General features: G+C 35.7%; 2 non-coding genes across 2 annotated transcripts; both read right to left on the bottom strand.

The window, feature by feature from the left end:
* Positions 1 to 11,539: 11,539 nt before the first annotated feature.
* Positions 11,540 to 11,611, bottom strand: TRNAW-CCA (transfer RNA tryptophan (anticodon CCA)). Its single transcript has one exon. It is a non-coding gene; the product is annotated as a tRNA-Trp (tRNA).
* Positions 11,612 to 12,307: 696 nt separating this feature from the next.
* Positions 12,308 to 12,379, bottom strand: TRNAP-UGG (transfer RNA proline (anticodon UGG)). Its single transcript has one exon. It is a non-coding gene; the product is annotated as a tRNA-Pro (tRNA).
* Between the last annotated feature and the right edge of the window lie 3,627 nt (positions 12,380 to 16,006).

Below are 16,006 nucleotides of genomic sequence, written 5' to 3' on the forward strand. Positions count from 1 at the left end.
GGGATGCTTATCTTCTCCACGCGATGCGACATAATTTCAAGGAGTAGAATACAAAAAGTTTTATAAAATGTTTTTTTGAATTTTTTATTAAGGGTCCCCATTTGCTTAGTGTTATTTCTAATACTAAACAAAGAAGGCGGTTGTTGGTGGCCACAACACCTCCATCTGTGATTTCCATAGGGCAACATTAGCACCGCTCAACTTCTCCATATCTGTGACTATTGTCTCCATTTTTAATATATTGATGTCAAAAAACAAAAGCTCCACTTAAAAATAAAACTTTAATTATTACTCTTTAAAATTTAGTAATAATGACCTTCCTCCTTTTTAAAATACCCTTTTCAAAATTCTGCTCCTTTGTAAAATATACTTTTCAAAATTCCAACATATAATTATATAAATATAAAAAGCACATATAATGTTTTAACCTTTTCACATTTCACACATACATATGTTGGTTTGTATACGTGCAAGCTTGATGAAAAAAATTACGGACTCCAAGTAAAGCACTTACGCACTCCATGTTTTAGGGTTCATGGCACGTTTCACCATATGCCCACGGCTTTTTTATTTCTTGCAACAATTGTCTTAACATTCCTCAGCTATTTCATGAATAGATCCTTTTCGTGGACTCTCTTCTTTGCAGCGATTTCCGATTTCCTGGACAGATCCTTCAATAGCTCCAGAGGTAATAGTGAACGTTCTAATGAACGCTGCCAGAGTAAGGCAATGGCACTAAGCGCTTGCACAGTGGATATTCGACCCTAGCTCTGATACCAGTTGATAGTTCAGAGCATATATCACACACAACAAATTTGCACTCAGAGACTTAGATGGCAATAGCAAAAAATAATTTCAGAGAGAGACAAATGGAGAAACAACAAGTTTACTCAATCAGAAACAACGGAATAGATAAAACAATCACTGGAGAGCAGAAAACACTTTGCATTACGGAACAGACCTGGACCTTGCCTTGCTTTCTTTGGCCAGAGAAATTACAAATTTATAGAGGCTGAAGAAGGATCTAGAATCCTGCATGTGATTTAGATGGAGATCTAGAAACTAATCCCGGTGTAGAAGGATCTAGAATCATGCATGTGTTCTAGATGGAGATCTAAAAACTAATGGCGGTGTAGAAGGATCTAGAATCCTACATGAATTTGGCTTCACACTTAACAGAAATGCTTGTATTGAGAAAAAGAGTAGTCTATCGAAGTTACAAATTCGTCTGGAAAATAGTGGGAGGGTTTGTTATTCTCGTTGAGAGGTCGTGATTTCAATTCATTTCTGGGAATGCTTGTAGTGAGAAAAAGAGTAGTCTAAAGAGGTTATAAATTGTTGAATTGAGGCTTCTGTAATCCATATCAGGTTTACGAGAGGTTTTTCGGCGTAAATCACAAGATATATCATTTGTCGACGTGTTTCGAACCAATTAGTGTGGTTCATCGTCAGGACAAGTTGAAGAATCAGATCCAGCTTTGCATGTTAAATAGTCTGAGCAGAGCCTCCAACAGCTAACTAGACCAATGGCTAAATTTGACTAGGGACCAGGGTCAAAAACCAGTTATTTAATAATTAAATGGAAGTTAGTTATAATAAGGGACCTTACCTCTAAATAAATATATAAATTATATGTATAAAGTAATTTAATTTAAATGGTTGTTAATTTAATAGTTAGTTGAAAGGTATTAACTATTTAATAAATACATAGAAAATATAAATATTAGAATAAAACGTATAACTATTTATTTATAAAGGTATAACTAAGTAATTATAAATATATATCAAATCCAAGAAGGACACTTACGCTAATTTTATGTATGACAATAATAACTTGGAGGAAGTGTATTCTTACAAGTACCTAATTTTATGTATGACAATAATAACTTGGAGGAAGTGTATTCTTTCGAGTACCTAGGAATTGATATTCATCACAAGCTCAACTAGAACCATAGCATTGAGAAAATGATTAATGGGGGGTGGAAAGCTTATTTTGGTCTTGAAAATAATTGTAAAACAGTAAACCTCATAATGTGGGATAAAAAGAAGTTCCCCTTTGAAACTTTAGTCACTCTTTTTATCTCATATGGCTGTGAGGTTTGGGGTTGCAGCATCTCCAGATAATCATGGAGAAAGATTGAGCAAATCCAGAAGCGTTTTATAACTTATAACCTGAAAATTAAAAGTAATACACCCTATCCTATTCTCCTTATAGAAGCAGGTATTTCCCCTATTGAGAGCCTAGCTATGATTAGGTTTCTGTTGTACAAGCACAAACTCAATAACATAGATGATCATATACTTCCTAAGCTAGCTTTAAATTCCAGCCAAAACCACCTAAGGCTCAATTGGGGGTGGCATAAGGACACAAGGGCCTGGTTAAACTATTGGGAGATCAACGAGAATGATGCATTGCAAAACATAAATAACATTAAAGATATTATTACTTCTAAGTTCAAAGAAAAAATGTGGTCTGAGAAAGATTTAGCGGGTAAAAGAAAATTAAGTTATTATAAGAATGTCATAAACCCCACCCTAGAAGACCAAAAATATCTCTCTATTTTAACTAGCTCAAAGAAGAAAATTAATATAGCAAAGATTAGAACGAATTCTCATGAGCTCCATAGTGAATCAGGTCGTTGGGCAGTTCCTAAAACGCCATGGATGGAAAGGATTTGCCATACATGTGAGAATAGGAACATCGAGGATGAAAACCACTTCCTCTTAGAGTGCCCCGCGTACAACCACATTAGATCTCAGTTTCACAATCTTTGTTACAATACTGACCTTCCTAGCCTTTTACAATGTCAAAATTATAGTGAGCTCGGGAGGCTTCTCTCCAAGCTTTTTGAGCATAGAAATAAAATCTTAAATCAAAATAAATAATTTGTTTCTTTAGGTCTGATAGACCAATGTTTGGTCTCAATGGACGTTAACCACCACCACCACCATCATCATCATCATATATAAAATTATATGTATAAATATATGTAAATATATAAAGAATTTTAAAATTTGTTGTTAAGTTAATAGTTAAAAAAAATAAAAATTAATAGTAATAATAATAAAAATAATATATATATATATATATATATATATATAATCATATTAAGTTAATTGGTAAAAAAAATTAATAAATAAATTTTAATTATCTAGATTTAAATTAACCGTATAAATGAATATACCTAAAGGATTAAACTACGTTATAAAAATTAAATTTATAAATATATATAATAAATTAATTAATTAAATTCCTCTGAAAAATAGTGGAAATTTTAATATGATTTTTACTAACATTTTTGAGAATGTATGTATTGAGAAAAAGAGTAATCTAGAGATTACAAATTCTTCTAGAAAATAGTGGAAATTCTAATATGAGTTTTACCAAAAAAATCTCATAGAAATTTTAGGAAAATTTGGGTTATAGTTGTCAAATTTCAGGAAATTTGGGTTATAGTTGTCAAATTTTAGCAAAAATAGTGAAAAGTCTAATATATTTTTCACTAAAACATCTGGCAATAAGAAATTTAAGTTATAACTGTCAAACTTCCGGAATTTTGATGTGATTTATAATAATGTTGAATCCATTTCCTCATCTAAATAACAAGTCAAACACTTCTAGAGAGTTGTTTTGCTGCATTAACTGTCATAACTGCCTTTTGGTTTCGGGCTCTCAGGGTTTCTTTACCTGGCTTACATCTGGACTTCTCATGTTTATGCGGCTTCTTATGTAAAAATTCTTAACTTACAGCCCAAAGATCATCAATACCGAATATTTCACAAACAGAACTTTATATGAGATGACATACCTTGATCAACAGCGGAAGATGTAATGGCTGCCATCTACTTTGATCTGACTCCTGACTGTTCCTCTTCTTCAGAATTCGGTTTCTCTCCTCTTGCCCTCACTTTCTTTATGTGCTTCTTGACGAAGAAGAATGCAACTCTTGTGTGTGGGAGAGAGAGGACCCAATCCTTTATATATTATTTAACTCTAATCTGGTACGTCCATCATATACCAATTCAACGCTTAAGATCTAATGCTTTAGATTAGAAACTGCTTTAGGATAAAATCTAAATGCTTTAAGATTAGATCGGGTCACATTAAGATTAGAAACTGCTTTAACGTTAAAAAGCAATGAGCCTTTTGCTGTTTCTAATAGCAGTTTCTAACATTCTCCCACTTGACCCGACTATTCATAATATTAAGTGTTGAACATCATACTATGATAAATTGCTGAGAGTTATGGCGGTTGTGCACTATTAATTCAATGCATTCCCTTCCATATACTACAATACCAGCAATCCATCAATTCATGCTCATAATTTATATAAAACAGCATAATGGTCCACATAATGTCTTATATCATAATGATTAAACATAATATCTTTATAAGACTCTTTCTTGTTTAAAATTACATAAAATACGTATTACTACATTAAAACAAGAAACACGTGATTGTATATCAGAAACACATAAAAGAGCTCAGAATGTCACACATCAATTATCATTAATACAACCGAGACCCATTCTTTGAACATGTTCCTTAAATTGTCTTGGTTGTAACCCTTTCGTCAAAGGGTCTGTAATCATAAGTTCTGTCCTGATGTGCATGATTGACATTCTTTGTTTCTGAACCTCATCTTTCACAACAAGATACTTCAGTTCCATATGTTTGGCACCTTTAGAGTACTTGTCGTTCTTTGAGAAAAATACTGCTGCAGAGTTATCACAATAAATTTTCAGCGGCTTGCTAATGGTGTCGACAACCGCAAGTCCTGAAATAAAGTTCCGCAACCATAATGCATGAATTGTGGCTTCAAAATATGCCACAAATTCTGCCTCCATAGTGGATGAAGCATCACACTTTTCCATGATATGGCACCTTGAGCAAACATAAACAGGTAACCAAAAGTCGATTTTCTAGTATCGATGCATCCAGCAAAATCTGAATCGCTATATCCAATCACTTCCGATTCATTGGATGAGCATGTAATATTTCGTTGAGAGAAATTCCTTAGTCTCATGCAATATACTTAAATTATTTGCAGCAAGCAAGACGTCATCAACATAAAGGACCAGATAAATAAACTTGCTCCCACTGATCTTTCGGTATATACAGTGATCAACCGTATTTTCCTTAAAACCAAAAGATGTAATAATGGTATTGAACTTAATATACCACTGCCGGGATGCTTGTTTAAGCCCATATATTGACTTCTTAAGTTTACACACCAATTGTTCTTTACTTTCTACAGAAAAACCCTCAGGTTGATCCATATAAACATCCTCATCAAGATCTCCATTCAGAAAAGCTGTTTTCACATCCATTTGATGCAACTCCAAATCATAATGAGCTACTAATGTCATTATTATTCTTAGTGAGTCCTTTTTCGAAACAGGAGAAAATGTCTCCTTGTAATCAACACCATCTTTCTGAGTGTAACCCTTAGCAACAAGTCTAGCTTTATACCGTTTGATATTACCACTAGAGTCGTGTTTGGTTTTAAAAACCCATTTGCTTCCGACTCTTTTACAGCCATGTGGTAACTCAACGAGATCCCAAACTTCATTCTGTTGCATGGATTTCAGTTCTTCTTTCATGGCATTAATCCATTCCTTTGACTTTTTACTTTCTACAACATGTGAAAACGAAACTGGATCCTTATTGATTCCAATATCATAATCTGATTCTTGCATATAAACCACATAATCATTAGAAATAGCTGACCTATGATTTCTTTGAGGTCTTCTTAATGCTACTTGTTGTGGTTCATGCATATCAGCATTATGTAAGTCATTTCCTTCAGGAAGTACTTCTTCATTTATATGTTGTTCATTATCATCATGCTGTTATACAACAGCTGGAACAACATTTGGAGTAATAGTAGATGGAGGAACTATTCTAGGTAATGTAACATTTACCCTTGTTTCCTTTATTTCTACTATTTCTCTTCTAGTACTCCCACTGACTTCACCATTCTCAATGAATCTTGCATTACCAGTTTCTAATTGCCTCTCAACTTCATTTACAAACGTCTCAAGGACATTCACAAATATCAGTGTGTATTAGTTCAAGAAGCTGGCTGCTTCTAGTGGCTCCTTTCTTATTATGTTATTATGTTTGGTTTGTTTACCTTTAATACAATCCACACATAATTCTAGATCACTAAAGTCCAAATTTGACAAAATTTCATTACTTACTAATCTCATCATTCTTTCTTTGGATATATGACCTAGTCGCTTATGCCACAAGAAAGCAGAATTTTCATTCAACATGCTACGTTTTCATCCAACATTATTTACTGCATTCAACAAGGAATTCACATAAGTGTCATTCAGTTTCAATTTATATAAACCATCAATTAGAATACCAGAACCAACATTATCAGCATTCTTATATAAATCGAAACAACCAGATCCAATCATACATCTAAAACCAGAAATATCCAATTTACTTGCGGAAATAAGGTTTCTAGATAATGAAGGTACATAAAGGGTACTGTATAAGTTTAATACATATCCACTTTCTAGAATTAGACGATAAGTCTCTTTTTACAGATACGACATTGAACACTCTTTAGTTCCTTCTTTTCCTCATCCTGCCCATTCTTAGCAGGTGCCTTTTTCTTCTTGAAATGACTTGATTTTCCTTTCTTTTCTTTACCAGCTTTATTACTCACAAAACTTACTGAGTGATTCACTTGATTTTTCAAACGTCCTTCTTCCTGAACAAGACCACTGGCCAATTCATTAACATTCCACTTATCCTTTATAGTGTTATAGTTAATCTGAAAAGGTCCATATTCAGAAGGTAGCGAGTTCAAGATGAACTGGACAAGAAAAGAATCCTCTACTGTAAGTCCCAGGGAGTTTAACCTTGCTGCAATATTAGTCATCTCTATAATGTGCTCTTGCATAGTTCGCGACCCATCAAACTTCATGGTCGTGATTTCTGCCATAAGAGTACCAGCGAGTGACTTATCAGCTGAACGAAAACGTTCTTCCACAGACTGCATATATTCCTTAGCGCTTTCTGTTTGTGGAATTGTTGACTTGATGTTGTTAGCAACAGTCATCTTAATAAACATAAGGCTCAATCTGTTACTGCGTTCCCATGCTTTATGGTGTGATTTTTCTGCCTCAGTACTATCTCTTGTAAGAGCAGCAGGCTTATCCACAAGGAGTGCCAAGTCAAGATCCTGAATACCTAAATGGAAATTGACTTGTTCTTTCCATTCAGAAAAATTAACACCAGTGAACAATGTAACAGATGAAGCATGTGTATTCATGGTAACTTCTGCAAATTAAAAATGAAATCACTATAAGCTCATAACTAACGCGATTCAGATGTAGACATAATAGTATAATATAGCACTCCTTTGGGTAGATACTATCTTATACTTAACTTAATTAAATACCAAAACATAAGCAGGTAATAAATATATTCAATCAAATAGAACTGACATCTTTGGATGATCAATATTTATTTAATCAAAATATCTATTAAACCTCATCATGTCAACTAGTTATAGAACAAGACTTTCCTTTGGGTAAGTTCTCAGGTTCTATCATTAGTGACGCCAGCTTTAATTGGTATTTTTATAACTGGCAATTTCTATCAATAATCGTTATGTCAATTATGCACTAAATGATTATTCTGATTTTGACCACTTTGGTGATTAACAAAAACATAAATCTCATGTGCATAAATGATTTATAACACATACTTGATGCGAAACAACATTCTGATTTTGACCACTTTGGTGATCATAAATCTCATGTGCATAAATAATTTATAGCACATACCTTATGCAAAACAATCAGTCATAGAGCAATTACTTTTATGCCCAAATTTCAAATTCAATCGAAACTGTAACTTTCCTACAGAAGTTCTACTCAACTCTGTACAAAAATGATTGCTTTGTTAGTCTTCTTACAGTGCACAAATTTGACTATCTACCAGGATTCAATAACTTATATTCACCGCATATTCATTCCAACATACACAGCGAACACACAATGATGCGGCAATTTTCTAGGTGACCTGGATCCATCATTATATGGCATCTCGAAAATACAAAGAGCATCGAAACCCAAGGATCACCGCGGAGCATAATTCAGAGTTCTAGTCCAAGCAAGAATTTGTGCAATTTATGGAAGCTAAAGGCTCCGACGTTATGGTTATGTGACATGCAATAGGGTTGTGACAACCGAACAATGATACAGTTCCAAGGATGAGTTTTCCTTCGAGGCGATGATTGTCGAATTAAATTGAGCGTGCTCCGGGCTATCAAACGAATTACAATGGAGAAGCTCAAGGCAATGACCACCTTAGTGACATGATAAGAGACAGTAACACGCGCACTGATCTATTCAACAGAGCACGGTGTATGGCGACCTCTGTAGCGAACAAATGACTGGCGCAACGGCTGTTCTCAAGCTAATCCTTATTGAACTCGGATGGGAGCTCATAAACAAATACTGCAAGGACTATCCTCATCGAATGGTCATACACGCACTCGTATGCAGAAGATAACTATAAAAATTCAAGTCATTTCCTTGATGGGTGAATGTCGAAACATACATTAGCGATACGCTGCTGTTACCAGGCAAGACTCTTTGGAATCGACTTTAGCCGTCACTATGAATGGGAGAATACCGGGTGGACACAAGAAGGCGTGAATTCTCAAAGCCATTTGGAAAACAGAAATGAGGAAGCAACCAGTTGATGAGAAATCCTTTCCTCAAACATGAAAATTCATAGTGTTAAAATCAAACGAAGGAAACCCATTGTTGGGAACAATCAAAAAGCCGTTTAGGGTTTGGCGTGCTCTGGTACATACAGAACAACATTGATACCATTCATGAAACCCCACAATTTCCCGAAGGCTCAATCACATGAGTAAAGCACAAAACAGATCAATTGCAATCATAGGAAATATTCAGTGATTGATTGGCTCTGATACCAAATGTAAAAATTCTTAACTTACAGCCCAAAGATCATCAATACCGAATATTTCACAAACAGAACTTTATATGAGATGACATACCTTGATCAACAGCGGAAGATGTAATGGCTGCCATTTACTTTGATCTGACTCCTGACTGTTCCTCTTCTTCAGAATTCGGTTTCTCTCCTCTTGCCCTCACTTTCTTTATGTGCTTCTTGACGGAGAAGAATGCAACTCTTGTGTGTGGGAGAGAGAGGACCCAATCCTTTATATATTATTTAACTCTAATCTGGTACGTCCATCATATACCAATTCAACGCTTAAGATCTAATGCTTTAGATTAGAAACTGCTTTAGGATAAAATCTAAATGCTTTAAGATTAGATCGGGTCACATTAAGATTAGAAATTGCTTTAACGTTAAAAAGCAATGAGCCTTTTGATGTTTCTAATAGCAGTTTCTAACATCTTATGCTTATTAAGCTTATTATCCTTTCCTCTTCATATGGATCCATGTCTCGGCAGTCTCTCTATTGGACCGCTCCATCAAGCTATTTACAGCTTCTGTTTGTATTCAGATCTTTATATGCCCTTAATATAATCTATTTTGATTTTCTTTCTGAAAAAAAACAAGTCAAACACTTCTAGGATCAAATTAAAAAATAAAAACAAAACAAAAAACCAAAAAATAACTTTCAAAACAAAACCAACGCCATTTATTTTAACTAACCAACGAAATCAATTTTTATTCCTGAATTTCTTTAACCGCCATCTTCCTAATTATATGAGGGTCTGTTTACGGTTACGGCTGTCATATTAAAATTTCTATTAAGCAATCCACTCTCAACAATTTGTAGTGTGTCGTTCCTCTAATTTAGCAACCCACTCTCAACAATTTTTTTTAGCAGCCAACAGAATGAAAGTTCTATTCCTCAAATTATTAAACGCTGCCTTTGGAATTTTGTTAGGGTTACGGCTTCCAGGGCAAATTTCTAATGGTTTCAGTTGCTGCTGTAGTTATGTACGAGGACATTTAATTCAATTCTCGGATTGCCCCGTATATAGACAATCTCTCATTTGTTTGAAGCTTATAGAAACAGAAAGGATCTTCTTACCGAAAGCTTATATAGGCGGTCATACTCTTAGGGTTGACTCGTCCAGCTCGTGTTTTAATTTAGGCACATGAAAGGATTAGCAGGTTAAGTAATGTGCCGAATTTGGTTAGGTTTACGGCTTCCATTGAATTTTTTCTATTAACTTTAGAAGCTTGAAATCGTTTTCAACAATTTCACAGCGTGCTAGGACAATTGGTCCACTGGTATGATTCTCACTTAGGGTGTGAGAGGTCCCGAGTTCAACTCTCGGATTGCCCCGTATATTGCATTCCCTCAGGGAAAGAAAATATTTACTGAAAGTTTCATAGGCTGTTGGGTTTTTATGATTCACTGGTACTGCCAAAGTATTGTGGTAAAAAGCTGGTTTAAAGTGTGAGAAGTTCCAAGTCCAATCCTGTGAATGCCTCCTTATTTATCAAATAAACTAGGCACATATAAAAAGCAGCTGGTTTAAGGTGTTAAGAGGTCCCAGGTTCAATCCTGTGAATGCCCCTTTATTTATCAAATAAACTAGGCACATATAAAAAGCCGCTGGTTTAAGGTGCTAGAGATCCCAAGTTCAATCCTGTAAATGCCCCTTTATTTATCAAATAAACTAGGTACATATAAAAAGCTGGGTTAAGGTGCTAGAGGTCCCACGTTATCAAATAAACTAGGCACATATAAAAAGCGGCTGGTTTAAGGCGCTAGAGGTCCCAAGTTCAATCCTGTGAATGCCCCTTTATTTATCAAATAAACTAGGCACATATAAAAAGCTGGGTTAAGGTGCTAGAGGTCCCAAGTTCCATCCTGTGAATGCCCCTTTATTTATCACATAAACTAAGCATACATAAAAAGCTGGTTTAAGGTGCTAGAATTGCCAAGTTCAATCCTGTGAATACCCCATATTTATCAAATTAACCGGGCACATAAAAAGCTGGTTTAAGGTGCAAGAGGTCCCGAATTCAATCCTGTTAGGGCACCGTCATTCGAGAAGATTGTCTACGCTGTTATATTTCCTAGAAAAGCTTCTATCGGCAATCTCCAGAAAGAATGAAAAAGCAGTCACAAACTTCACATGCAGCCAGAAAGAAAATAAAAAGCATAAAAGGTGCAGAACGTCCCGAGTTCAATCCCAATAGCGCTCCTTCTTTCGAAAAGCCTCTTTAGGCTATACTTCCTCAAAAGCTTATATCGGCAATCTCCAGAAAGAAAGAAAAAGCAACCAGAAAATTCACATGCGGACTTCTATCCGCAATCTCCAGAAACAAAGAAAAAGCAGCCACAAACTTCACATGCAGCAGAAAGAAAAAGAAAAAAACATAAAAGGTGCAGAACGTCCCGAGTTCAATCCTAATAGCGCCCCTTCTGTCGAAAAGCCTCTTTAGGCTATACTTCCTTAAGAAATTCCAGCGGCAAAAGCAACCAGAAACTTCACATGCGGCCGGAAGCAAAAGCAAGACGTCCTAAAAACAAACAAAATAAAGGGGACTGAACCCGACGTGAATCGAACACGCAACCTTCTGATCTGGAGTCAGACGCGCTACCATTGCGCCACGGATCCCTGTCGCTTAAGCTTGTGGAGGTTACCAAGTCGGCTTAATATGAAAAGCTGGTTTATGGTCGGAAAAGTCCCAAGTTCAATCCTGTGGATGCCCCGTATTTATCAAATAAACCAGGCACATAAAAATCTGGCTTGAGGTGCGAGAGCCCCCCGAGTTCAATCTCACAGAAAGTATTGTTTTCGAAGTATAAGCTGTTATACTTTTAGGGGGTTTACTGGTACTGCTAATATATTTTGGTATGGGTAAGGGTTTAAGGCAATGCATCAGGTAGTGGTGGGGTTTAAAGGTAATGCATCAGGTAGAATGCTCTTTGGTATTGGTAAAGGGGTTTAAGGCAATGCATCAGGTATTGGTAGGGTTTAAAGGCAATGCTAATATATTTTGGTATTGGTAAGGGTTTAAGGCAATGCATCAGGTATTGGTAGGTAGAATGCTCTTTCATTCCCCGGAAAGCTCTTTGGTATTGATAAGGGTTTAAGGCAATGCATCAGGTACAATGCTCTTCATTCCCCGGAAAGCTCTTTGGGATTGGTAAGGGTTTAAGGCAATGCATCAGGTACAATGCTCTTCATTCCCCGGAAAGCTCTTTGGGATTGGTAAGGGTTTAAGGCAATGCATCAAGTGTTGGTAGGGTCTAATAAAGGCAATGCACCAGGTAGAATGCTCTTCATTCCCCGGAAAAGAAATGAACAAAGGGGGCATTCCGAGAATCGAACTCGGGACCTCTCGCACCCAAAGCGAGAATCATACCACTAGACCAAATGTCCTCCTACGGAAATTGAAAACATGTTTATAGTTTCACTACTGTAAACTATTATCAAATGAACTAGACTGAGGCCGTTATTAGTGGATCCAAGAAAGGAGAGCTATCACACGATTTAGTTCCCGCGCCGTTGAAAGTTAATTGCATTATTTGCATTGCAGTTGCAGAAGGTTTTATTTGCGATGCATAATTTTTACAAAACTTGATTTGTCATAGCGAGATCTCTCGTGAACATTACAAACTAGTCTCATTTAATTGATTAGTTCTTCAATCCTTGTTCGTTTGTTTACATTGCAAATCTCAAAAGATGTTTATCTTTATTTTTCTAATAGGAATAGTTTAGTGTGGTTACTTGCTAATGTGATAGGGGTATTGTCCAATACGTAGATGTCGTTGGTTTTTAATGTTTATAATAATAAATAATAATATTATTATATATATATAAATTGATATGCATAATTGTATAAAAAGATGAACATAAATATTATGAATATAATAATTTTATTTTATTTTATTTATTTTTTATCATTTAAATTTATTTATGAGAGATTTTTTGGCGTAAATTACATTATGAAATAGATGATCCATGATGAACTAGTAGAGGATTCGTTTCTATGCAAGAAATAGTCATGTGTCTAGAGTGTCCAGAGTTTTGAACCCATAACCTCTCAATCGCAGATGTGCTTTAATGATGGGGACTCAAACAATTAACTTAACCCTCGAGGCTATAGTCACGTGTCTATACATATATTCTACATTGCAATATATTTACAGGCAATTCTTGTACTCAAGTGTGAGGTGGCCAATCTACTATAAGATTTGGAAGTGTCAAGGTTGCCAAGGTTGTAAAGCTCATAAATATCTCAATCATCTCAATCTAAGAAAAAACCAAAGAGAATTGTTGATCATATCTAAATCAATGCCTATTTAGCTTTGTGGATGAGTCAAGCAATAGGCATTTGGAATTTTCATAAAGTCCCTTTCCAAATTTCTTCTATTTAGATTGTGGTCCCCACGTTACTAGTCAACATTCAATTTATCACAAATGACGAGGACATGATGTGGAAGGTGGGGTTGTGGAGGTGACATGGATTGTGATGTGTGACAGATGATGTGGAAACGCAAATTTATATTTTCCAAAAAAAAAATATTTATTAAAATGATCTAGATTTTGATTAATTTCAGATCAAGGGATTCCACAACAAAATTCCATCATCCAAAGTTTTAAAAGGGAATCAAATTTCTAAAATTTTCCTACAGTTGACATATTAAGAAGTTCCAAATTTTGGACTTTTGGATAAAGAAAAGATTTATGGATCCTCAATGTTCCATCTTGAAGACCCACCAAAGATTAACGAATAAAAAACCCTGAATTTGGCATTTTGGTCTCAATAATGTTTTCTTTTTGTAAGTCTTGACAAAAGACAATTCTAGCTAATTTATGTTTTTTGGTATTTGGATAAATTTTTCCTATACCTAGACATACCAATGATCTTGTATTTAGATTTAGACTTTTGTTAATTCATAGATTAAAAGAAATTATGGATTCTGAATCTTCCAAATATAGGAACTCTAGCATAAGATTTGGAAGAAATTTTTGTGATTAAATGATAAATCCAACCATTCAAATTCTATCCATTAATAGAAAAGGTGCAGAACAAAATTTATAGATCACATGGGGTGAAATATCAAAGAGATAGGAGGTTCAAGTTGGCATTAGTTTGGGTCGGGTGTGATGGGACCAGCCCTGATCACTTACGACATATAATTAATGTGTGATTGCGTGGATCATTTTTATGGTTGATTGGTTTTATGGTGCGGTACTAGTGAGTTAATGTTGTGAGGACAGCTGTCTTGTCCACGAGCTTTGCTTCTCCCGCCTCTTAACTATGCCAAAGAAACCCTAACCTTTGTCATTATGTTGTTGTTCCGATGCTCTGCTGCTCCGTCGAGGTGAGGTCTCTGTTACTAGGTTCTACTTCGTTTGTTACTGTTACTAATTCTTCTCGCTCCTTGAGAGCAATGAGCGCTCTGGCGATTGTGACCTTGGTCCGTGGCTTCCTTCCTCTGTTTGCAAGGGCTCGGCTCCTCTGGTAAGTAAGCTCTCCTTAAACCCTCGTCCCTGTTTTCAATTTCTTTTTATGGTTCGATTTCTTGGATTCTTATGGCCTTGTTTGGTGGCCACTGTAGGTGAATAACTGGGCTCACCGGCCGTTGGTCTCTTGCCCTGACACTTACACTCTTGTATCGGGTAGGGTCATGCCTCGTCATTTCTCTGTCTGTCTGTTTCGAAGTGTTTGCTATTTGTAGTCTTTACTTGGTCTGTTGTCGAGGGTTGTGGCTTCGGCCTCACTGTTTCATGGTTCTGTGTATTTATGCTTCTGGGTTGTTAACTCATGAAATTGTAATTATGTTGACTCTGTGGTTAACTTATGAACTCGTAGTTATATTTGACACTGTTATGGATGACCTCTGTTTCATTGTTCGGTCCTGTAGCTTGTCTGTGACTTTATATTTGTATCTTGGACTGTAATTTTTTTTTTATATCTATATATACACAGAGATTTTGAAAAGAAAATAGTAAATGTGAATGATACAAGTTTGTTGGTACCTGTAGATGCTTGTTTCTTTCTTTGTTGGTAATTGTACTTGACTCTTCTGCAAACCCTCTCTGTTGATTTATGGAACTCGACCGCGTTTTCTTCTTGCCTCTGTGATAATTTCTCGCTCTCTGTCACTGTTATGAAATGGGTAGATGAACTTAATTAATTAAGTTTGGAGGAAAAAAAAAAGAAATAACTTTAGGCTGCAATATATGGACTCAGATTTTCTTGCCTTTCAAAATTCTTTCGTGCTTCTTTTTATTCAATACTATGATGGATGATTATAGTGGCTTTTCCTTCCTTCTTAAAGATCACTGTACAATTATTTAAACTGTCAGTAGTTACATTTTAGTTATTCATTGATAACTATTCATCTTTGTCTATATTCTAAAGTTAATTTGAGACAATAAATTAAAAATAAAAAGAATAGTAAATAAAAATAAATAGGGGTCTGGGACAGCCTTTAGTGTAAAGTCCTAAATGCTGTTAACTAGAAATTTAAATGGAACTTAAAAAAAACTAACTGAAACTCCTTCCGGTCTGCAAGGACAAATACTCCAACCATGACCTCCCTTAGCTAGATGCTCTTGCATCAGGCTTCCTGGGTAGATGAAAATTCATGGCTCCGATCCATGAGCTCCTTGATAGAATACCCTGCACGTTGTATCTAACCTGTGTCAAGCCACGAACTGTCCTCAATGGGATGGTTCTTCCACTTGATGAGGTACTGTAGGTACTCCTTTCTTCGAGTCCACCTGGCCACTTGTGTATCGAGGATTCCTTCGATCTGAAGTGGCTGAGTTGAAGGCATTTGTCTCATCCACGAACTACTCTCTTCTTGGGTATCCCGATTTTGCTGCGCCGAACTATCCCCTTCAGGATTGGCAGTGTATGGGAATAAATCCACCACATTAAAGATGGGCGATATTCCTATACCTGGAGGCAATTGCAGCTCATAGGCATTTGCAGAAAACTTACGCAGAATTTTGCAAGGTCCAATTTTCTTAAACTTTAACTTATTGTATTCG

The sequence above is a fragment of the Pinus tabuliformis genome, chromosome 6, assembly GCF_031772625.1.
Source record: "Pinus tabuliformis cultivar Carrire ecotype Pingquan chromosome 6, CPIR1, whole genome shotgun sequence".
In the NCBI taxonomy this organism is placed as follows: Eukaryota; Viridiplantae; Streptophyta; class Pinopsida; order Pinales; family Pinaceae; genus Pinus; species Pinus tabuliformis.